The 27,792-nt window shown below is 25.0% G+C and overlaps 1 protein-coding gene across 1 annotated transcript in view; it reads left to right on the top strand.

Annotated features, from left to right (window-relative positions):
- Positions 1 to 615: 615 nt before the first annotated feature.
- LOC107162832 (chaoptin) overlaps positions 616 to 27,792 on the top strand; it is an 86,530-nt gene continuing 59,353 nt past the window's right edge. The window contains exons 1-2 of the mRNA XM_015509876.2: positions 616 to 846; positions 14,710 to 14,800. The gene's annotated coding sequence lies outside the window, so the exon portion shown is untranslated. The remainder of the gene's footprint in view (positions 847 to 14,709; positions 14,801 to 27,792) is intronic.

Raw genomic sequence — 27,792 nt, forward strand, 5'->3', positions numbered from 1 at the left:
TAGTATCCTTATTAGCTATAACCCATAAATATAGCGGTTATGCATTGAATATTGAACGTAATATAATATTGTTGAGTAATATTTGGATAATTGTATTAATGTAATATTCCTATTTACTATATTTAATAAAAAAAAGAAAAGTTGTCATTTGCAAAATAAAAGTTTCTACCGTCGTCGTTCGTCACCCTCTTTAAACGCCGAAGCAAAAAACCGGGCATATTTTAATATATGGACTTAAAATTATATACTGTAGAAACTTAAAAAAAAATCAAAGTTTGACAGAATTCGTGTTATACTAACGTCAATATAGTTGAATTATAATAAGGATAATACAATTTATATGATTGGTGGGAGGGGGGACAAATCGTTCTACAGTGTCATATACGCCTGTACCACCACCACTTCCCCATCGGAGGAACATGCCTGCTGACACATTATACACCTCGTGCACCTGACGACGGTCATCGTCGTCTTCGTTATGATCGCGTGTGTGCATTTCTCCGTAAGTTCGCTCGAATTTTTCACGACGCTACAGCGACTCGCTATGAGCGGCATGCGCGTCGGCGCGGCGGCGTCGTCGGCGGTAAAACGTCTACCGGTGGCAGTGCGCCGTGTTTATCGCCGTCGCCGTGGTCGTTGGTCGCGTGTGAGTGTCCGCCGACCGACGTGTTCGATATTGTTGCCGTCATTATTCACAACACATACGTGACGGACGTGTAAGTACGTGTATGCTCGTGAGTGCGCGTGGGTCCAGTCCTGTCTTCGTCCGCTGAGAGCAAAACGTTTTTTTTTTTTTTTCAAACACTTCTGCGGAGTTCACACCACCATCTGCGATGGTCCCAGAAGGTAAGTCCGACGATGAAAGTCTGGATTTATTATCCTAGTTTTTACGTTTGACGGTTATTTTAATTTTATTATTGTTGCAATTCTACTAATATTATGTTGTCAACGTGTGGATTAAATCTGTATGAATCAGGACGAACTATGTATTTTCCAGACTACAATATTTTAGACGACCAAGACACCAAAAGCCGTATGTCCCAAACACAGTGCAAATTGTACAGTTAATCTGTTTTAAATTTATTTTTATTTTTTTGAATACTAAAAATTATTCTAAAAACAATTTATTTTCGTGTAAAAATGTATTACCTATTATTCAATATTTCATCTTAACTTATTTTTTTTATTATTATTAAACTAATTTTTAAATTATAAATATAAATTTTTTTGTTAAAACGGAGTTTTAATATGATTAATTATTGGCTGATAATATTTCGATGAAAACACTAAATAATGTTAATTGCTAGTTAACTATTATGAAATATAAATAATAATTAAAAAAATTAAATCAGATTAATTATACTTAACAAAAAATAAATTGCATGATTTATTACTATAAGATCTTCAAAAATTGCATTCTTTAAAATTTAAATAGTCCAAATTTATCGTAAATATGTTGACAAAAAAAAAGTCAGGATGGGTTATATTTATTTTTTTTTTATGATTACATCCAGATAAATATTTTTATAAAATTTACACTATAATATAATGTATATTATCCTATTCTTGCATTAGAATAGGTGTTTAAATTCAAATAGAAAAACATTTTAAAAAAAATTAAAAGAAGGAAATAATAATTCAAGACACAATATTTAGCAGAGGAATAAAATTTACAGTAATCATTATGCTATTGTATCGTGATTTTAAAAATAAAATAGTCATACATGCAACATAAGTTTGTGAGTCACTCTGCAATATACCTATAATTTTTTAAATACAAAATCTGTACGCGTTTTTGTTCTAGTTCTGAAACATATGATATGAAAATATTGTATTTTTATAACCCCCGAAAGCGGACTCGTTTTTCTTCCAAAAACTTGACATTGCATCTCTTTTACTTCCAAAATATTGATAAGATTCTAGAATTTTCTACTTTCGTCAATATTATTGATACCAGTGGATGGTAACATAGTTACTTCTTAGACGTACATAAATAAATAATAATTAAATTTATTTTAAGTATAGATAAAACTATTTGTGATAATAATATCCTATACAAAATCTATGCAAGTGCACCAGCAATAAATCTAGATCCCAACAAGACGAATACGATATACGTCCGTAATAATATTATGTAGGTAAAATATAAAGATTTTTCGATATTATTTGAGCATGTTTGTTTTTGATGTACGTGAAGACACGTGCTATTCATGATACGTTTTTTTTTTTTTCATGGAAACGAGTTAATTCTCGTACGTAAATAAACTAGCGCGAAAACTCGCATGTAAATGGGTTTTTTGCTACCTGAAACTTTAACGATATTCTCTCTTTTAATTTATAAATGTTTCGTTACTTTTATTAGAACTTTTTATAGTGTAGATAAATATCTGATAAAATGTCTTTAATTTTCAACGTTTGACATTATTACAGTATTTTTACTAAATTTTTATTACCTACTTTTAACAATACTTATTTCAATGTTTATTATATTTTGTGTTGCAATGTATGATGATAATTTAATTATAATAATTATTCAAATTTTTTTTATCATGTATTAAAATTAAAACAATTGCCAAATAGTTCATCAAAATTATTAAAATTGTATGAAACAATATTTTTATTCTATTAAATTAATAATTTCTTATAGTTTAAATAAGTTTATCATTTGCATAAACACTTAGCTAGCGATCTGTTATAAAACAGTGTTCAATAATTCAATAAATGTAACAAATTAAAGTAAACCTTATTTTAAAGCATATTTTTTATATTATATTTATCTACGTTAAAAATTATAACACAATTTTAACGATTTTGTTTTTGGAAGAAAAAATAACCTAAAAAATCTCATCGTTCAGTCAACCGTATATTTTTTCGGGTCTGATGAGTATTTATAATACAGTAGAAAAATAAACTTGCTTATTTCTCTTTCATTTATCACAGACAAAGTTAATATCGTTTATATTTTTTATATTCAGACATTCAAAATTAGCGTGATAATAGCGTGAATTGTAGTATCTATAGTTTTTAATTCAGTAAGCATAATTATTATAATAGGTGTTTAGACAAACACTATAGCATTTTAAGAATGGCTAAATTCCATCCAAAATAATTGATAGTTAATATATTATATTAAATTCAAATATTGAACTATTTTTATATTTATTTCCATAAAATTAATTTAAGTTAATAATACAATGTTTTACGTTTCAAGTGTCTTGAAAATCTATAGTCTGTACGCATATCTAACTACATTTAAATTTTAGTTTACTTAATTGATATACCCTTAAGCATTTAATTCTTCATCGGTACCAATACTATGCATATTATATTAAATATGTTTTCAAGTCCTATACAATTAAATTATTATTAAAGATTTTAATTCAATTAATCGTCTGGTTAATACTATTAAACGATCATTTTTTTAAAAGTTATCCATTAAGTGAGAAAATGTTTCATCTAATAAATGTATTTATACTAATGTTATATTGAATAATATACAGGGTGTCCCGCAAGGGTTTATCTATTACGATATCTTCTAAGATAATAAATATATCATAAATCTATTTTTTATTAGACTCACATAGACAAGGGCTACTTGTATTTTATTTTATTGTAACTTTAATTTTTTCAAAAAATTAAAGATTCCTATTTTATAGATTTTATTTTGCTGAAAATTTTGATCTTTCAACATTTTATTTTTATCGATCACATGATTTTTAATATTTTTTTTAAATTATAGATAAAAAGGCAAATAACTGTTTTATATCCTGGCGGCAAATCCCCCTCTACGGTTAATGGATATATCCTCACAGCACATATACTGTATAGAATAATTATTTCTCTTCTCAAATACATTTATAATATATAATAATGTTATATCACTCAATAGAGGTATTATGTTCACATAAGGTACCCTAAAGCTGCAATAATAAAAATAAAGTATACAATATTTGATATTTATTCTATTACACAAAATACAAAATTAAAAATATAACATTTTTAATTACTTTAAATCGAAATTTATAAAATTACACATTGTATAATTTACAATAAGTAGCTAGTGTATTATGAAGTGTTGAAACAAAAAAATGTAAATGAAAGGATGTGTAAGAACGTATATTTATTTTATTTGTTGGTACCACCACTATTCATCGAAAATTTATATCCATATTATGTTAAGTCGTTCCAATTGAATTTTTCATTTCGTCGTAATGAATCACATCCTTCATTTTCATTTTACCTAACTGATATTTTTAAAGAATAAATCAATGTATGTCTTTTTTTCCAATCATGTTTTACAACTTTATGAAACTTACACAATAAATAAAGTTAGATATACATATTATTTAGTAGTGAGCCATCTCAATTAAATCATGACAGTCTGAAGTTTATTTGAGTTTATATTTTAATCTTATGAGGAACCTTGTATTCAATTGTCAAAACCAATAGTTGCTAAATAATTTATTACTATAAAGTAGTTCTGTAAGTAACCATGATGTGATAGTACTTCATTTTTAATTTATCCTCTATCAAAAGGTAGAGTGATGAATATTTCTAAGTGCAACACGATATACCTACTCAGTCTTTTTTGAATTGATATAGATTAAAAGCAAATATAAATTGTGAAAAGTAATTTTATTGAGATGATAGAACCAAACTCTAATTCAATATTGTTGGTTTGGTTATCAGGGATTCGGGAGAATCGATTTTTAGATATATTTAGGTACAGGTTCTTAGTTTTTGTTTGATTATAAGTTGTATTTATTGATTGAAACATACATCAAAATAAAGCATTTAGAAGACGTATTGTAGTGATAAACTCATTATTAGATTGAGATGCTGAAATGGTATTATGCGTTGACACACTATGCTGACAAGATTATTGTATTGTTTTCGTGGTTTTGTTTAGGACAGTTTTAGAATGTTTATCTGCCATGGCTTATGATAATTTAAGTTAATCACGAGATAATGGCAATGAGCGGGAAATTGTTTGCAGGTCACCACAGCCATAATACATTATAGTTCAGTACAACCAATTGCATTCATTATAGTTAGAAAATAACTTAATAAATAATTTGTATTATATACAGCTGGTGCTTTATTGATAAATCTAATTTGTTGTTATTGAAAGATATCGGAGAAAAACTTAATAAAATAAAAGTACCTATAGGTTGCAACTTAATTTTTATTTTCTAAACATTTAATAGTTTCCATTTATTAACAAATCAATAAGGTATTAGTGATATGCAAATTTGCGATATACTGTAAACTTGAAAATGTTGTATAATACTTACCTTAAATTGTAAGCCGTCTGATAACTGATTAACACCATCTATACATCTATACCTTTCAATATGGAATGAATTGTTCTTAAAGTTATCGATTTAATATTAATATACCATACCTGTCAATTAGGGTACTCTCGGAATTTCCAGCAACGATCTCTCAAGAATGAATATTCCCATTTTTAGGAATTCTCAAAAACGTGGTATCGGGAATTGCTAGATAATATCAGCTGTCAAAAATGAAAAGTTTTCCAATAATAATTATTTTATTTTATTTTAATTTATTGCCTTTTAATTTACGTGTTTTTTTTTACTTAAGCTTAGGCTTAATTTTACATTTTAATATTTTCTAAATGTGTAATAAAATCTTATAGCTACCTATATATAATATAGGATAAAATTCATCATTATTCATTAGGTTATAATTTCACATTTTTAGTAAAAAAAAGATTAACATTGTTCAGAGTAAGTACCTATATGACAATATATACTACTGAACTACCGATAACACATTTGTCTTAAGTTTTTTTGTTCTTAGAGAAATGAGAAAAATATAAATATATTTTTTTTTAAATCAAAATTGAGTTCAACAAAAAAAATCAACCACCAATAAAATCCAATCATTCCAAAACCTAACTCTTCGACGACTCTCCAATGCACCACCATACGTCTCAAACCTTACATTACATAAAGATTTTCACATGAAAACCATCAATGAAGAAGCTCAATTCTTTTACTCGCGCTTCCGCATGCGACTTCTATACCACGAAAATCCTCTTATTAAAAACCTCTCCTCTCTAACTCTCCCAGGAAATTAAGGCTAAAAAGGAAATGGTGTCGTGACCTCTTACAATTACTAAGTTAAAATATACAATAGATATATTCACACAATTCCAACCATCAATAATTAAAAAACAAATATACATATATATATATATATATATATAAATTATAATTCATACTAAGTGTTGCCAATGGGTGGCTTCTTAATCAATTTTCCACGTCCTGTCTTCTCTTAGCACATAAGCTTATTGTACATTTTTGTATAGATTGTTTATTTCTAAATCAAATAGAATATTTAAAATTTGAATGAAATAAATCATTATAAATTATAATACGTCTTTAGCCTTATGATACGTAAGTTATAATTCGTTCTCGCTATTTCTGTATGGTACTGGTGAGGCGTGAATACCCAAAACGTTTTCAGGTATTGCCCATCAGTGATATCAATTAATTGAATTTACAAAATGTTATCTGTAAGATATTCAATTGATGTACTTATCGGGTAAAATTAAATTATGAATACGTATTAAGACTTTTTTAGTCAATTTAAATCGTGTTCCTGAATAGGTAGTATAATAAATCGATTCAGTTGGTTTTTTATGAACATTATAAGATTACGATTTGATATTTTAGATACTCCGTAAAGTTATGGTGGAGTGATTTTGAAAAAGTGATATTATCTAATCAATTTTGAGTGATTTGGAAATGCACAATTTTTACAAATATTTTATTATATTAACATTGATGAAATTTGTACGTAAACAAATCATAAAATATGTATGTTAATACAATGTATGTTAATACAATGTATTGTAATAATATATAAAACTGCAATATTATCAGAATCAAATAAAAAAGCAATTACATTTTCAAAATATTTAAATTAACTTAAAATTGTATGATACTTATATAAGCTTTTTAAATTTTCTAATCTCTTTTTTTATATAGTGTCGATAAAATGTTTTCAAATATAAGAGAAACTTTCCGTCTTACCATACATCATAATGAGTTACCTGATTCACAAAGTTGTGAATATGATTTTAAAATTTTATGAATATTTATAAATTGTAAATCGTTTTAATTTTAAGACCCGCGCCCAAAGTATGTAATTAGGTATTTAACTTATGTTTAGTGAAGGAATCGATTTGGTGGCATAACTATACATGTAAACTATATGTAGATTGTAGGTTAAGTTAAATAAGGGAGACATAATTCTGGGGCAACAGTGTTTCACTATAGATTCATACCAAACTAACTTCACATTAATCAAGGGAATAGTATATTATCTAGAGCCAGAATTTAAATGTACTTAAAATCATACAAATATGTTCTAAAAAATAGTCAAAAATGCATTTTACCTCAAAAACTACCTTAAAAATGCCATTTATATATTTTTTTATACAATTTGGTATTTTAATTTGGAATTTATAATTAAAATATATTTATTATTTATTATTTTATTAAAAAAAAAAAAATTAAAATTGGATAAATTAACTTGATGCTATGATGCTGACAAGCATGTTTTGGAGTGATATAATTCATTCTAAACAAAGATACTAAAATATATATTAATACATATGCTAAATTTGTATAATGTATTGAACAAAATATATGCATTAAAAACCATAATAATGACCCAAAAATTCTAAAAATTCCGAAATATGCGAAAAATTCAAAATAAAATGTTTAGCTTTGAAACACTCTTTACATGAAATGAATTATGTACTAAGAAAGCATTGTTTATTTGTTTATAATCGACCAAAAAAAGATACACTTTGCATTGAAATTCGGGCCCTATATACCTATTATATAGTTAACATAATAAAATGTAATGATTTGGGGATCAAAAATTTGTTTTACAAAGTGGTTAATGTCTTACTTTATTTAGTAACTTACTAAAGATTTCACTTGATTCCATTACTATTTTGAAACATACAATTAAAAGCTTATGGGTTTTTGTATAATTTATATTAATTAATCTTGTATTAGGTATCTGTGTCAATTTTCAATTTAAATGTTAGGTGCTCATAAAATGCTGCATTCGAAACGGTTAGATTGGTTAAACTTTTCTTTTCTCACAAAATTATAACATAGTATATTATACGTACATCAATAATTCTTCTCATCCTATTTTTTGAAGATTAATATCTTTAACTTTTAATTTTAGAGAATAAAACATAAATACAATTGGATATTTACAATTTTATTGAAACATATAATATGTACCATTTGGTGAGTAATATATTTAGCGACTTTTTTTAAAACAAAATTTAATATCCTACTAAACCTATGAAATATGAATGTATTATATTATCCAGTATCTACTGATCAATATTGATTTTACATTACTATTTACAATCATATTATAAAATATACAAAAGTACAATAAGAAAGTACCGTTGAAATGGTAGTGTAGGGCAATTATGGTAATTGATAAGTAATCACTGAATATCACGAAATAGGTTCAAGAAAATGTAAGAATTATTAATTTTCCATTAAAATTGGTTATTATTAAATTTGATCAACTTGTTTAATAAATACGTACATAGAAATGTAATTTTACGTTAAAATATTACGTCTAGATGAATCTTCAATGGGAAACAGTACGTAATACCATTACTTACGCGATTATGACTTATGAGTACAGTGTTATATTGCCATATTGGTACAAAATTGAAAATACACTTGCACATACATAATATAAAACGTAAACTTTGCCTTGCAATTTCCTGCAATTCGTGCTGTAACATTTACGGTGCAGTAATTAAAATTAAAGTAGAATATGGTACTTTTAAATCATATTTGTGGATTTCAACCACCCTCCCCCCCCACATATAGAACCAATATATAAGTAGACTAGCTATGTGCCTGTGTATATATCATATTATGATAATTTTATAGTAATTAAGACAGTATTATAGCTTTATATTTCCGATTGTTATCAAGTTTGAGTTTAAAACTCAACACAAATTATTATAGTTTATTAATCCATTTATCTGTGCTTATATCTATTAAATAAAAAACAATAACCACGATCATTTAAGTAAGAATATTGGTAATTCATTATTATTATAATATACCTAAACGTTAGTTAGTATTTTACACTTAATTTCGTGTGTACTGTAATTTCGATTGACATACTCGTAGCCTAATAGCCAATAATAAATAATAATGTTATACTTTCTGAATTTATTGAGTAATCTGAATTTAATGTATCAATTTAATTCTAAATACTATCGAAAGATTTATATTTCTTTACATGTCAATAACATTATTAATAAAGTAAGTAGTACGACGTTTATTTTAATGTGTCTATATATAGAATGAAACAGAAATTCAAATTAGGCAATTTGTTTTCTAATTCTATTTAAATAAATTAAGGACAGAAATATTTTAGTAACATTTATGTATATTTAAAAGGCATGTACGGATTTCTAAAGTTTATGCGCAGTTACATTCATTATTGGAGGAGTAATAATTTAAGTATTAATACAAGAATCATAGTCTAAACTGCAACTGTATACATAATATTATAATATACAATTAGTTAATTAAATGTATTTTATTTTAATTCATTGAGAGAAGATTTTTAGAAATTCAACGTTCTATAGTTATGTATGTCTCAAATGTTCCATTGTCATTTAAGCTAATTCACTTAACTTTAAACATTAGTTCATACAACTTTAAAACAATATACTGTATAAAATTCTTGATTCTTACATAATAGAATAATAATTGATGATTATAAGTTACAGTTGTATAATTATAACATTTAGGAACATCAAAGAAATATATATGATGGTATTCAAATTAACATTAAATAATATTTAAGCTACCGGAAAAAGTTTCAGCTATTAACTAAGAAATTAAAAAATATCTACTCGTCCTCAAAGTATTTCAATTTTTATTTGTAAAAACCATATTATATTATTATTTTTTGTTTACAACATAGATGCATATTTTATATACAACTCTGAATTCTATTGATGTACTTTTAAAAAAAAGGGTAAAAGTCAAAGTGGTAAAAAAACCTGTGAATATAAATTATATTTTTAGATAGGTACAACCTGTTTGTGTAAATAATAATCAATAATCAATCGTAAATTTTTAATTGCACCTATATCAAACTATTTTTATCAAATTGATTTGTTAATTCTGTTAGTTTACGACAAAAGTATGTGTAACATAAATACCGATAAATTTAGTGAATAGTCCACCAAATTTCAAAAGGGCTACTTTGACAGCTATTACATTTTAAGTACCTAGTTTAAAGATATTTATTTACATACTATGTATGTATAGAATTATTATTGTTAAACGTTAAACATAAAAATATCAAGATCTTTACAATGACATAAGTTTCATAATTTTATATTTTCTCTTTTATTTTCAGAATGACGAGTATATTATTTTTTTCAAATTTTTGACAATAATTTTATTGTTGATTTTAATTGTAATTAAAATTATTATAGTCAAGTGTCTAACATTTTATTGTACGATTGGTTTTGAAATGTACAAAGTTTGAAATTTTTGGCTCGATAGGGAAACTTAATTAGTTTCCAGAAACGTTGGTGAACAAATAAAAGCTTTACATTGTCGTTCAAAGTATTTGTTTCCTTTTATTTTTATTTTATTTTATTTCAAATCTCAAATTAGCAAAAGAGTAAGATGTTTTGATTTGAGCCTTTTAAGGTTTTTTCTTTTACTTGTATAATAATTATTTATTGTAAATCTACACATACATAAATTAGAAAAGGAAAACATAATTTACGGCGAAAAATATCCAAAGTATTCACAGTAAATTTGTTGGATATTATATCAATAATACAGTTAAATTATACTCCTGTTAAGTATAGTAATCAAAATAATATGTTCGAGCTAAAAATAGAAATATTAAGTAAAAAATTATTATTTTAATATTAAATATTTGGATACAATTTTTATTGCTTTTAATAATTTTAACTACAGATAAAAATGTTGTGTAAGTGCTTGAGTTGATTATAAATATTTAATACAAAAGGTCCACAATATAATTTAACAACTAGTTGTGAATAATGTCACAATATATTTTAATAAAATCATGTCAATACCATTGCATAATATAATTAAAGCTGATTTTCTTAAACTTGAGAATTTTAGTAATAACTGTTCTTGTGTATTATATGTTTTTATAAATCTGCACTACACCTGCCTATCCAATTTTTTTTTTATCATATTGATACATATTTTAAAAATAAAACCTAAAAAAAAAACAATTATAATAATAACATTTTAAGGAATAACTGAGTGCTATATTTTGTTACTTGATAATGAGTAATGAAATCGATGAACCAGAATTTTTTTTCTTTGAAACTAATTTAATTTAACTAATACAATACATTTTTACAATGAACATTTGCTTAACATTTTTTTTCGCATCACGATGATTTTTAATGTTAAGGTAAAAATGAAAAGAAATACCAAAAAATAAAATATTTACCTAATGTATATAGAAAAGTAATACTGTATTTTTAAGCATAGGTAAGACTATCGATGTTCTAAATTTTTTTTTTTTACCATACGTTTAAACAGAAAATATGTTAAAACAATAATACAATTCAATAAATACATTTTAAAAATAAGTATTGATATATGTATAATATATATTTAGATGCCTGCATATTGTTTAATTTTTCTCAACTTAAAACATATTTGTTATAATAGGTAATATTTTATACACAATCATCAGAATGTTGTTCATATAATGCACAATTCACGTAACACGTTTAATATGTTAAAAACTATACGTTATTGTTTACAAATATGATTTAATTAACTAGGTATATGAATGCTTATAAAATTACATTACATTTATTGTATTATTATATTATATTATATATTATGAAAATAAAAATAATATCAAAATGTTTGTGCAACAAGTTTATCGTGATTAAACTATTTCATTATAATAAACTGTTCATAATACAATATCATTTCATTAATAAACACTATTTTTTATTTTTTTATTTATTTATTTATTTAGAAGGGAGAAGGATTAGTTGAATACTGTAGAACAGGCTAACCGGGTTACGAAGGTATTTTCATTAATTAATTCGATTTGTCAATGTGTTTTACTGCTGACTTAAAAATTGCAAAATATTTTTAATAGCATCTGTATTACATACTGAATAATTAATCGTTTAGGTCAAGCAATTTAATTTTAGATTACATCATGAAAGTCAATACACGTATAATTATGAGTAGAACTCCCAAAACTGGGTACCATTGACCTGGTTGGGTACCAATTATAATCAAATGGTCACGGCATTTTCGGATAAATTAAGGGTAGGTACCTATATAATATTACAAATACATATTTACATATTATTATATGTATGCCTAATAAAAGTGTATTGAAGTTTAACAAAAATAAATGAAAAGTTTTATCGAATTGACCACTTACCTTTTTTTTGCCATTGTTATGACACAGGTAGGTTTATTTTGTGTAGTCACACACGCAATGCACTGATGTTATAGAAAACAAGCGAGGAAAAATTCTAAGTCACGAATTAAAAAAAAAGTTTCAATATTTCATGATTTTTGAAAAATATGACCCGCAAACTTACAACTTTATAAAACAGCAATAACCACATTAAAATGTTCAATGAGATCGAAAATAATAGGTATAGAATTTTATACATAAACCTTATAAAATTAAAAAAATATCAAGAAAATCCATTTGTATCCTGTTTTAAATTTATGTTAATATTTAAATTTAAAATATTAAATAGCTACTGTTTTCACTTTTTTCAAAACTGCAAGATGCATTTTGTATGGTATATTATTTTGTATTTAATGAAAAGTAAGTTATAGTATTTAAAGTTTTTAACGAATAAATGTATGTAGGTACTTAAGCATATAAATATTTCATAGATTAGAATTAAAAAAAAACACACGTCCTACAAAAATGCCGAAAATAGAAACCAATACACGCTCAACGCCGTGTCAGGACATCTAGTTAATAGTATAATATAGGTGATGTTTTTTAAAAAATAAATTCCATCTACCAAATATTTAATAGAAAAATAAATTACTTATACAAATATAAATATATTATAATAAAATTAAATATCCTGAGAGTCCTAAATATCTTTTAAAATATAAGATGACATTCAACAGACGGTCTTCGTTCGAAATCGTTTTTTCTATACAACGATTAATCATTAAATTCAAATTTAACACATGCATTATATTAAGTCATTAAATCTCAAGGAACACTCGACACCTACTGTACACAGTCAAGCAAACTCCCCGCTTACTTTTGTTGTTTCACTCTATTGGAAAACAGTAAAATTCTGTGGTCAGCATATTATTTTTATCATGTTAATTCATTATAATATGATACTCTCAGTAAAGGTGTAAAAAAAATTTCCAACGTAAGTACGCAATTAATATAATAAACTGCCAAGTAATAACTTTAGAGATTACTGCGTGAAAACCATACATCCTTTACCCTAATCAAAGCATTTTGGATATGTGCCAATTTATCTCGGTACATTATTTTGCACTTTAATAAACACTGGTACTAGTGGTGTTATGATTAAATTGTACTGATTATTTTTATAAATGTTACTGGTTAATATACAATTTTTTTTAAATACAATTTATGACCAAGATTTTATCCTAAACCATGTAAAACTTTTCAAAATTAAAATAGCCATTTTTATAAGAAAAATTGACAAATTTGACGTCCTTTAGGCTGATTTGTATGTATAGGCGGATGAGTGTTCCATTCAATAATTTATTCTATGAAATGATCATAGATAACCTAATCTATTTTTATGTTCATTTTAATTGGGTATATATAATATTTTGTATTATTATGATGAAATAAATGTATTTATATCAATCCATAAAGAAGGCTTAATTACTTATTCAAAAAATAGTAATAGAAAAATCAATACTATTCAGATTTTTATAAAGTTGTATTATACAAAAACTTTATGATAACTTATTAAAATATAAGTTCATATAAAATTGTGTATAATACTATAATATAAAAATAATATTTTATCAAAGTATTTTATTTGTATATATTTAAATATGTGATGATATTTTAGTAAATTGTTGTTACCATAGAACAATTTTAATGATTTTGATTTTCATGTGTTAGTTAGAAAATTTTGCTTTGCTTTCTTCATTAATTCTAACGCTGAGAAGACTTTAGGTAGCTTTGATAACAATAAACCGATTTTGAATTTTCACGATTTGGCCACACCGTAAATTGGTCGCTTGTTTAACGTTTGGACGGGCGTAAGACAACTTTGAATTAATGAGCTGACCTTTTGGTGGCATCGAAAAGGCAAGGATGAGACAACGACAAGGGAGGTGCTCCTTTCAGTAAAGAGACGGGTATTTTGTTAAAATACCCGAAAACTGTTCGGGTGGGAAAACGTTAGGGAATCAACGTTAATCGAGATTAATGATTGTACAAAATTGAAGGACCTTGGTAGATTATATTGTTCTTCGCATTTAATGCATAACGTCTAATATAAATATACGATATACACGTATCGATATAACTTTGTAATATATGTATAAATATATGTATTTAGTTGTTTTTAGTTTGTTGAGTATTACACAAAACTTTGTTTTTTGACAGGGGGCGATCTTTGAAAAAGACTCAACACTACATGATGTGACAGAGAAAAGAAGATTATTGAAAAAGAACTGTGAAAAATATTATTTCAAAGGTATGTAATTTTTATACTTTTGCAAGATGGTAAAATCCTTTAACCCAAATTATTATTATTATTATTATTATTATTATCAGTCATTGATAGCATTTATATTTAAAAATGATCACCTGCAATAAAATATTGTACTAATACTACTATATCATGAGAGAAGATAACTTTAATAATATTCATAAAATAAATAATAAATTGGTATAATTATATTTTATATTTTACGCGAATATAAGTTATATAATTATTCTTTATACAATGAAAATGTGCGTAAATCATAAATACTTATGAGTAAATATAGGGACTATAAAAATATACGGTTGGTAGACATTTCTTCATTCTCACGCCATGTCACAACTCTCAACTGACCTCTCGATTTATTCCGAAAAGCCTTTTTAGGACACCCCAACAGAAACAATCGAATAGTTGAAATGAAGATTACCTGCTTAACGTAGTGTCAACCAAAATGCAGTTAAATTTCTTTGGTATCACAATTCTAACCATACAGCCGTTATTTGTATTTTATAGGTCGATGTACTATATTATGTATACAGTCGGTATAAGTGTTTATTCCGTAATACTAAAAAAGATAGAAATCAACACATTATATTGGATGATCACGAGATCGTCAAAAAATACTGTTATCAAGCATTGGAAGTTAATTTAAATCCTGCTTTATCAATACACATTATGTTATATTATATTTGTTGTAGCAATTAACAAAATAAATTAATAACTTTTATTTTTACTTGAGAACAGTTTCTAACATAAATTTATGAAATATTGTAAAATTTTAAGTAAGGTAAAATAGGTAAAGTGAAATAAGTATTAAAAATACTTTACAAACCAATTCCAAAAATATATAAAACAAACAAAAGTATAAAATGTATAAGATACAATATAAAATCTATTAATATTTCAATCCAATATTCATCAAACATAATGAATAAAAATAAAAATAAATCTAATATAGTAGGTGCACTATTATTGAATTCTATGATAGTATAATTTAAAATTTCTATTCTGAAATGGATATATTTTTAAATTTTATTCACCCATGTGAGAAAGAAATTTTATAAACTGCATAAAATTCAATATAAACTACCGTTCAAGTAATGAAAACTTAAAAATAATCACGAATTACTGCTGAGTGAAGAACTTCGTAAAGCAGCCAAGCGTCAAATCTCTTGAAAGTTTAATATCGTTTGATTTAGAACCTTCAAAGAAGACATACACAGTTTTAAAATTTAATTTAAATAGTGTCACCATGCATTTCCGAGGACACGTCCGGATGAGGCAAAAAAAATTGTTATAGGCAAAGGGTGTTTTTTTTTTGTCAAATAATATTATTAAGAAAAAACTGTTTGACACCACGTGTGAAACAATACCAAAAACCTTAACATTAATATTCTGATAAAAAAATGCATTGTTAACATGCATTGTTAAAGGGAAAAAAATATTGCATTATAATATCATCATGGTAAAAAATCTAATTTTTTTGTTTTATTCAATATTGCTTTAATATAATGAAATAATGTTATGATTAAAAATTAAAATATACAATATACATCAATATTTCGTATTTTACTTAAATTATGTAACTAAATTGCATACACACAACGCCGTCTTTTGATTTTATTCTAAAAGTGTTAAAATAGTTTACTGCGTTTTTGAAGAAAACATTTTTTATTTATCTTAGTATTAAGTTCTTGATATTATAAAAAAATTGTCTTTAAGGTGTAGCAAACGAAAAACATCTGGAGAATGATAAAGTTAATATATTATTATAACGAACCAACTACAAGATTATGCCTAATGTCCTGTGCACGGCGTTCCAATTTTTAGACAACAGTACGTTTTTTTCTCCTTTATTTTTATACCCATTACTATTCGCTACGTGACGTTATTATACGCACAAAAGCATCTTATGTATAGATAAACAGGAAACTTAATTTTTTTTATTTTTTTTCCCTTTATATCCTTTTATTTCGTTATTTTATTTTTTTTAATTGAGTTCTTGACGGTGGTACAATTTTAGAAATTTGCCTTCGAGACGTGCGCATGATTTTAATACTATATTACACTATAATTATTCCTCTATGAAATATGCATCGAAGAGCAAACTATTTACTGGGTATACAGATAAAATTATACCGATAGTATTTCTCTAGTTTATTCATAATGTAAATTCAATTTTCCTGAAAACACGGTATGCTTAATCAACAATGGAAAATGGTCACTAATTAACTGCTATGCTTGTTGATCTCCTGCAATGGTGAAAATGTACTTAGTGAATTAACAAAAAAGATTAAAAATTAAGTTTTATATTTTATACAAGAAATTAAAGATTCAAAAATACATTTAGAATTGTCTTGGATTTATCTGATAATACTACAAATTTTGTACATATTTTAACTAATGGTTCTGGTGTTAAGTATAGACTATCATATTGCATTGATTTTCTGTAAACTTTCGCTATTCTTTGTATGAAAATAACAATTACTTCTACCTATTTGTAAATTACGAACTTTATTTTTACTCTGTAACATAATATTATTATGGTGTCAATATTTACCACGTAGGTACATATAATATTTTTATTTTGTCTACAAAAAATCCATATATAAAAGGATAATAAGCAATTATAAAATAAAAGTTGCATCGGACATACCAGAATCACCCATTCTTATCTTATGCGTAGAGATCTCAAACCCAGGTGTGAAATATGCAACTGCGAACTCACCGTTAAACATATATTCCTAGAATGCCCCACTTACCATAACGCTAGATCAAAAGCAAAAATAAACACCTCCTCATTCAAAGACGCACTCGGACCAGGACAAGAAAAAAACATAGTTAACTTCATCAAGATGGCCGACTTTACAACCAACATATAAGACAAGAACCAAAGACAGCACATCACAACTATCAATTTCCATTATATTATAAATTAAACATGTAAACCATTGTAGGCTAATAAACATTGTATTTGAAGCCTTTAATTAATAAAAAAAAAAAAAAATAAAAGTTTTTAAAATTATTTTCCTGTTAAATACATTTCTTTAATTATCACAATAATACAATATTAATTGTAGGATGGTTTGCCAACGAGACACAGTACTATTTCATAGTACAATTTTTAATTATAGGAATTTCCATACACAACATTTTTGAATAATTTGTTTAAATCATTTAAATAATGTTTTTTTGAAGAATAAAGTTATTTTTTCCAAACAAAAACCATCTTTTTCTACTCTAAATGATTATTAAGCAAATGATTTTTTTTTTTTTTAATGTTGATACATCAAAACTCAAACAAATAATTTCTGAATATTAGCTTTAATTTATTTTAAAAGTAATAAACTTTAATAATGGTTCTTAATTAAATTAAAAATATATGTAATATTACATATACTATAGCACTTTTTATAATTCTTATTTATAACAATTTGTATGATTATTAAAAATTATAACATTTAAAAATGTATATAATAATCTAGTAATAACCATCATAGTCCAAATTTCTTCTAATACTATTTTCATAGAGTATAAATAATTATTCTTAATACTTAAATTTTAAGAACTAAATCAACTCGAAATTCTCGAATTTAAATTGATTGCATCGACATCTAAAATAATTAATTCAAACAATTAACAATTAAAATTGATAGATATTAATAATTTAATTTTTTTTTTTTTAATTAAGCTACCAATATAAAAATTTTACAGCTCTACAAAAAAAATAGTGTATCACCATACTTTTTAAATTATAAAACCCCTTAAAACTAATTTTTTTTAAAAGTTTTATAAGGTCAACACTATACTCACACCAAGTGATTTTACACTAAACACTCACTGTTTTAAACACAATTAATGTTCTTCAAGTTAGGTTCTATACATAATTTAAGACACTTCAAAACAACATTTAAAAAGATTTATATATTTACAATTTCAGTTTTCTATTTTTTTAAACGACAACTTAAATTTTAATTTAATTTTCAGAAGCATATTATTATTAAGAACATGTTTAATGTATAAAATACAATTTGTTAATTTATTTCCTATATATTTAAAGCTCATTTGTGCATACCGATTTTGTAGTTAACCGACATTTTTTTGAACACACTAGCTACTCTATACCATGTCTATTCTATATACATTTATAATTCTTTTAAATCATATAATTTATATCATCAAAAATTAAATTTTTATGTATCAAAGAACCCCTCAAAAAATATTCTACTAGATAACAAGAAATTTATAATAGTCATAGTTAAACATTAGTTGTTTTTGATAAATTGTTTTGTTCTTTCATATAAATAAATCAACTGCAAATACGTAAAAATATCTAAAATCAAAATTCAAATAAATACATTGTTGGTGGAAAAAAATTTGAGTTTCCATACTTAGTGAATTACCCCGTATAATATAATTTATATAATATGTGTTATAGTTATAACGTTGGATACTAAAGTATGGAAAAAATGGTAAGAGATGAGGAATAATAATAGTAGGTAATAATAAAAAAACAAATGATTTATCACGAAGGGGAACTAAAACTTTTTGGTTTAACTTTTTCCGTGAGATAGATACTATAAGGTTTTTGTCCATGTATTAAACAGCGATGGGACATATACCTGGGCCAAAAAAGTTATGGGGTTGTGTGTATGGTTTGGTTGGAATATTAATTTATGAGAAACGTCTGTAACACGCGTGTTTTGTGGAGATTTTTTCATGTGTTACTATTAAAAATTCTTTCATGCAAGGAATACATTGATCTAAATATTATATCATCTAAAAACAATAATGTGTATAAAGTTGTTGAATTTATTTAATTATGTGTTGCATTTCACATGCATTTTGAAAAGCAATAGGTACTCTTGTAAACTTTTAAATAATTTTTTCATTGTAAATTATACTTTTGGAAATAAAACCCTAAATATTTTAGATTCTGAACGAAGTGATGAATGTGTTGATTTTACAATGATGTGTGTTTTTTTTTTTTTGTGTCTGTGTCGTATAACTAGTCGAAATAATGCTTCGATTTCAAACTTTGGGGGTGGTTTCCGATGTAGAAGTGAATATCCTTGGTGCGTTATAGAGGTCAAAACTCAAAAGTAAACATTTTCCAACAGTTTTCAAAAAAATCGAGAAAAACAAAAAAAAAAAAAATGAAAGAAAAACGGGAATTTTTACGCAAAATCAGTTTTCGACCAAATCGATTTTTTTATATGGTTGTAATTCTAAAACTAATCACTGTAAATAATTGCAATTTTATCCAAGTGTTTATGTTATTGTTATCTATTTACGGTATAATTTTCGAAATTGTTTGACTTTTTTGAGTTATTTATAAAGAAATGAAATTTTTTTTTACATATACAAATTTGAAAATTTGGAGTTAGGCAATCAAATATGATTTATGAAAGTTAGATAATTTGTAAAATTTATAAATTATAGTACGGTTTAAATTATTTATATTTATAAAATTGTATGGGGTTTAAGAAAACACATATTGATACACAAACTAATAATATATGTACATTTTACCTATATTAATAACTATGATTATCGTGATCAAATTAAGTTTTATTATGTAGTATTCAACTTAGATAGATTTCGTCAAAGAAACATAAATAAAACTTTATCTTAAAGTGACAACAGTCGACAATATTTTATTGTGATTTTTTTTTTTTGGGGGGGAAAAAAACGTAAAAAGAATGAAAATAAATGACGGGTGATAACGATAAGAAAAGTAAGTGACTAAGAATACACTTTTAAAGAAACTGAGTTAAACCGAACAATGTTAAAATTATTTTACTAAAGAAAATAATATAATTAAAAATATTATATAAAGTATTTTAGATTCTGAAGTGAGGAATGAATTGATTTTACAATGATGTATGTTTTTTTTTTTGTATGTCTATGATATTGATTTTTGACTTCAACCTCTCTTTGAAAAGGAAAATTAATCTAGTAGGTACTTCGGGGGGGGGGGGGGGGGTTAATAGTAAAAATGTTAAGTAGCTTTCAAAAGCGTCAGGAAAAACCCTGAAAAAGTTACGAAAAAAATGTAATTTTCACGCATAATCAGCTTTTGACGAAATCGATTTTTTTTTTTTTTTGAAATGCCTATAAAACAATGGTTATCTAAAAATCTTTAAAATTAACAAAATTTATTTTACGAAATAGGTCAAAATCACGAACATTTTGAAGGAATTATGAAGCTGAAAATTCATAAAATTGATATGATTTATATCTAAGGTTAATAACCCAACACAACACAAGATTCTCCATAAATTATTTTTCAAATAACTGTAAAACATACTCCCAAGTAAATATAGAAAACATTTTGTGAGCGTATACAATTTATATTTAAATATTGTGTGCGTATAAAATATATTATAATTTAAATATATGTAATATATTATATCCTAGACTGACGAATCATCTCCGTTCAGAATTGTTTTTCGTATAAAATTATATGTAATTTCATTCAAATTTAACACATCTATTATAGTGACCTACTCTCCATCTACAGTACAGCACGATATCCACTTGTCAACTTTTTGTTTTATTTTTATGAATTATAAAACATATTAAGATACTAGTATAGGTACTACTGAATATAATTTTAATTTTGAAAATGTTTTACACTTAAAATTAAAATGTTAAATTATTATAACATTTTATATTATTGGCCATGGTTTCCTTAGTACAATACATTATTAAAAACCAATAATACAATATAACATTTTTTAACTCAATAGATGACGATTCTCCTTTATTATAATATTTTCTCGTGTTAAGTATATTGAACAAATAATATTTTATTATATTTTTTTTAAATATTGTATTTACTACATTTAATATTTATATACAACAATAAGTTTGTATATCAAAGGTCACTGCTTTGACATTTTCATTGGGTTTTAAAATGTTACATAAATTAACGCATTCAATTTGTAAATTAATTACAATGTATCAATCTATGTTCTATATGGCTTAAACTTTTAAAATATTTTATCATCTGAAATTGTTTTATATGAATATTGAAAAATACATTATACATACAGAGACTACGCGGACATTTATTATTGTAAATAAATATTTTGTTTTTCAAATTATCTGAATCTGAACCGAGTAATATAGCGTACATGGTATTCGGATATCAAACGGTTGTTTCAGCTATTTTTTTTTAACCTTTTTATGAAAATACAATACTTATTTAGGATAAAAATTCTCCACTCCAAATATTAAAAATTTTCAACCAAATTATTTCCAAATAAAAGAAAAAAACTTTTTATTTTAGTAAATATAATGTATATTAATACAAATATCGTATCATACAAATTGGTAAGCTAAGCATTTTAATGTTAATAAATCATTTTGGATTTAACTTGAATTTATTTAACTTGGTTAATTATACCCTGAAATCTTACATAAACACCCAATACAATAAAGTATTATATTTTACAATTAAACTGATAGTGAACATTAGAATAAATTGTGAAAAATATACAAAATATAATACTACATTTAATTTTTAATATTTAGTTAATTACCTATATACCTAATATACGAGTATCCATTATAGATACCTACTTTAATTTTGTTTTAAATGCTCACAGAATATAAAATTAAAACAAAATCCATTTTCTGAGGATATCTTAAATACAGAAATGTTCTAAAATTAAAATCGATCGATTGGAAGTATAAATATTTTGTCTGTTTATTGGACTATTCTTTTATCATTTGATGAACAATTTAAAGATTATACTTCAATTTCTAAGTCACTATATGCACAAGTGAGAATTGAACCGTGGGTTTCTGTAATTATGAAATCGATTTCAAACGAGCCGAAAGCCGAAATAATTTTTTTTTTAATATATAATATAATATATTTGATTTTAGGTATAGATGATAACCTTAATGCGGTAGCGGCAGGTACCATGAGGCATACCGCATACGTGATACGTGTACGAAGGAATTAGCGTAGTTCATGGCGTATGGTAAACAATGGTGGTTATCGAGCATTATATAATAATATGATGACCACTTTTGACAACGATGCAGCATCAGTTTAAATTGATATTCAATCAATGAGCATTATATAATATATATACAATATGAAAGACCACATAAAGATTATAAAACTTATTTTAGCACGATTTTCAATTTTATGGTTTTCAGTGATTTGAAAAATATATATTTCGTTAAATTTAATAATGATTTAAGACAGCTCTAAGATCTCATTTAAAAATGTCTTAAGTTATAAAGGCGAACAGTTTTATAATATACACTTTTTAATCGCCTAAAAGCCTTTGAAACGAGAATACATGACAAAATTTTATGAAGTTTTCAAAACTACTACGTGTATACTTATACGACTTACGGTAAAAGCACTAGGTCCTTTTTCATGTCCAGTGGAATTAAAGAAGAAAATATATTAGTATTGCATATTAAGGGGAATCAGTGGTAGCTATTGAAAACTTCAAAAGGATAAAAACTGACCGCAGGCAAAATTTGAGAAAAATATATTTGCAGTGGATCTTTGAAACGGTTAGATAAAAGAAGAAGCATTGCAATTAAGATAAATCCTAATATATGAGATGAAAATATGAATGATGTATAAAAAAAAAACATACAGGAATTTATTACTCTAATTTCAAGGAATAATGTTTTGTGTATCAAATAAATTATATTTTTATACGAAAAAAATAAAAATAAACGGTTCCTTTTTAAGAAATAACAATCTCTCACTCAAAAGTGCTCACACATTTTTCCGCTTATAATACAATCACTCTAAATTTAATTTAATTACATAAATGTTTTATTACAAATTAAATATTTAATTGTAAACCATAAAGAATTGAGACTCCAATAATCATAATTATCTCTTAACTGAGACATAAAATTAATATTAATATTGGCTTCCTATAATTCCATTGAGTTATTAGTCGTTTTATTTAATAAGTGGTTAGGTATACTTAACTGTATATGTGTTCAAAAAGAACTTATCATTATTTATTTTTCTAATTGTATAATAACATTACCACAAGGTTATACATAATAGGTGTTTATAATATGATTACTAATTATTAGCTTATGCTGGGTTAATTCCTACAGATACTAGATAGTAGGATTTGAATTGTATGAATACTATAATCTTTGTCAATTTAATAGGTACGTTAAAATGTATAGTATAAAGTGTCATTAAAATATATATTATTGATCTTACATAAATTAAAAGCACTTTTTCTTTTAGTATAATAAATTCATAATATCCAAAAAATACACATAAATATACTTATTTCTATAAAACTTTAATAATACTTAACCCACAAAAACAATTATATTTTATGTATAGTGTTTTAATAATGTTTTTGGTGTGGCAAATATATTATTTTCTAATTAAAGTATTTTAAATATCTGTCATAAATTTTAAAACAAATAATATTCTTTATACTTATTTTATAGTCCATGCCCTATGTTTTAAATTAAGTAAGTTACACGCCTCATATTTGATATTAAGAAAAAAAGAAGTAGGTACAATACCATTTAAAATTTTCCTATAATAATCTTTATGTATACATTACTAATGTACTGGATGCTATCCCTGACGCGATTTGCACGCATGCTGTAAAATTGTAATTTGTACTGTATTACAATTTTAATTAACGTTAAATCATCAATGATATTATACTATTTTGAAATACCATAATTTGTTATAGGCATGAAAACTGATGACAGAAGTGTTTGATTTAGATTACACAGAAATAAACCATTTAACAAATAATAATCAAAATAAATTTCACTGAACATATTATTATGTTAAAAATTTAAATAACATAGGTAAATTAAATAAGTTGTTTATTTAAAGAAAAATAAAAAGTGAAGAATAATACAGTAATGCGAATATTGTTTTTATTTTGATATTTCTATCTTAATTATTTGCTGTGTTAATTCTGTTTTACAAATAAATTAAATCGTTTTTGAAATCCTACTACAACAACTAACAAAGAACTTAATTTATTTATCTATATGTATTTAATGAATGTATGTTTGTATGATAACTAAATGGGGTGTGTAGAGTTGGAAACTACTGAAAAAAATAGTTCTTATACTCACTTACTCAATGACGATGCGATGGTACACTTGACACTTCTTAAATAGCACAGCTAGTTCCTAAGAAAATAATTTAAAGATTTATTTATAATTAGTTTCGTCTATAAAACGATTATGAAACAGTTAAAAATATTACGAAAGCAATTTCGTTTTTTAAGTATCTCCATATTTTGTAAATGTATCTTAACGTGTCTATATTAAAATACCTACATTATACTAAATATGTTTAGTCATAGTTTAACTGTAACTATAGGTAACTTACTATATACATTGAGAATAGAATATCAATAGCAAGTATGCGAAAATATATAGACTAAGGGTATAATGTACATTTACTGATATTCAAATGCCTACTCAATACTTTACTCACATACATGATACATGATATTATACTTAATATTTTAGTAAGATAGTCACATATGTATGTTGTAGTGGGTACCTATTGTATGTGTGTGTGTGTGTGGAAGTGGATGTGGCTATCTGCTTGGCAAGTTTTCTGGCAGCAGTTCGTCGAATGATTTAGTAAACCCTGTCACTTCGTTGGATCATGTTGTAGGGGAAAAGTAGCTTTTGCTGTTACTTGATGATACACATCATATATAATATACATGTGGTACCAGCAGCCAACATCCGAGTATATTACTATATAAGAGGATATGGGGATATCCACTTCCTGGCTTACAATTGTGTACGTCATAGTTAATGCGTGAGTGCAATTCAATATTCCGAATTAAGCTCACATTTGTGCATTAAGCATAGAAACGTTATTAAGTATTTTTCACGTATAATTAAATTAACTAAATGTTAATAATATAAAATTAGAAACATTCTAAAATCGTTATTTCCTTTTCATCACATTTGATTTGCACATTTCGTTTTTGAATATATTTATTGGACTTTATAACCATAGTTTATAACTTATCATTTAGAATAATATCCGAGATAATTCAAAGATAAATTTATGGAAAAGGCTGGAATCCATACTTTTGCTGTTTTATCATGAAATATATTATTTTATTGGAAGATGCAAATTTTTATATCAACGAGCATTAAAATAAAATATAGTTAATGAAAAATTATGAGTGTCTGTTATAGCTATTTAATTATTAGAAAGTGTTTTATCTAGGAATTTGTTAATTAGTTTATCCTCATCATAAACATCGGATGTAAATGTTGTTTCATCCCTAACCGAAATATCTACTTGTAGAAACAGTTTTGAAGTCGGCGGGATGCCCGTAGAAGTGCCGGCACGTCGTGAAAAACAAAAGGTCGTCTTGAGACTAACCACTTGTCATCGACGGGTCACATGGTTTATTTAATAATGGTAAAATACACAAACTTTCTCACAAAAGCAATTGAAGAGAACACAAAAATATCAGCCACGATTTCTAGTAGGTACTGTCAGAATAAACTCTTATTCGATATCAAACGTATATATTATACAAGTTACAACCAGAAATTTGTGTCAATGTACCGCCGATTAGTTACGATTCATTGTAAGCATGAAGTCAGATGAGAGCTACTCTATTTTAGGTACAACTAAAGTTTTCTTGCTAAACTATAATAAACCCACGTCTATGGCGTTTAAAAAAATAAAAATAAAAAATTGCTTGATAAACTCAACATGTATAATGTTTAAAATGCGGTGTGCATATTTTACGGTTTTAGAACTTACTTAAAATTTTTTTATACAATAGTTATTAGTTTAATTTATGTTGGTTATCACTTATTAAGTTATGTTCTTTGAATAAAAATATTTTTTTGGTTTACAAAAAAATGAATCCAAGATAAATGAACATAGAAATTTTAATTTCAATGATAAAAAGTATTAATTGTTTTGTTTAACATAATTATTTACTTTGAAATGAATTATTTTGCCAAAAGATATATAAATTCTCTGCAGTAAATGGTTATTTTTAAAATATTTGTATTTTTACGCGAAATACTTTTTGAGAATAATAAGCATACTGCTAAAGTTTCAAGCAGATCTATTTCGACTTAAATTCAATATTAAGTATATGTATAGTGGCTGGTATTTTAAAGATATATGTTTTTGATTTCTCAAGTAGATACTAACCAACTAACCGCATCTTGTAAAATTATTTGAAGCTAAGTAATTTGTTAGTTGAGAATTTTCAAAAAAACTATAACAAATCTAGAAATATTAAAATACATTAGCTTAATATATATACCTTTTCTTCAAACGACTACAAAAAAGATTTATCTGAGCCTAAATATTCAATTGTATAACTTAATATATATATATATATATTATACACACGCACATATATATATTATATATAGATACATATTATATACACATACAGTAAGAAGCTAAAAATAACATGTTCCCTAAACTAGTAATTATAAAATAATCATGAAATAAAAATAAAATAATATTTTTCTCGAAATATAATATCTTATAACATAATATTCTAATGCGTATGTAAAAAAATCTGTGAATTAATCTACAATAATTATCTAGGTTATTTCACTTATTCCGAAATAAAATATAAAGCATTATTTTATTCGATAATATCTAGATATGATTAATATTTTAATTATATTTTTTATATTTTATTTTATTTAATTTAGCTTTTGTGTTCATAAAATGAACATTGATACTCTAATTTATAGTCATATATTTTATCATGATATAAAACTATATTTTTACTTTTTAGAAATAAACCATTTCAATTAGACATGGAAATTAATTTAAGCGATCCTTAATTATCTTTTAGTATCTACTCAATTGTATCTAAATACAAATTAATATTTTTTTATTTGATTTCTAAATTAAATACAAACTGGTTTTACATACCAGGTACAATCGGAAAAATAAATTATAGTTTTTCAAACTACATAATTTTAAA

This window comes from Diuraphis noxia, unplaced genomic scaffold, assembly GCF_037042655.1.
Source record: "Diuraphis noxia isolate RWA-SAM2 unplaced genomic scaffold, SU_Dnox_SAM2 contig0004, whole genome shotgun sequence".
Lineage (NCBI taxonomy): Eukaryota > Metazoa > Arthropoda > Insecta > Hemiptera > Aphididae > Diuraphis > Diuraphis noxia.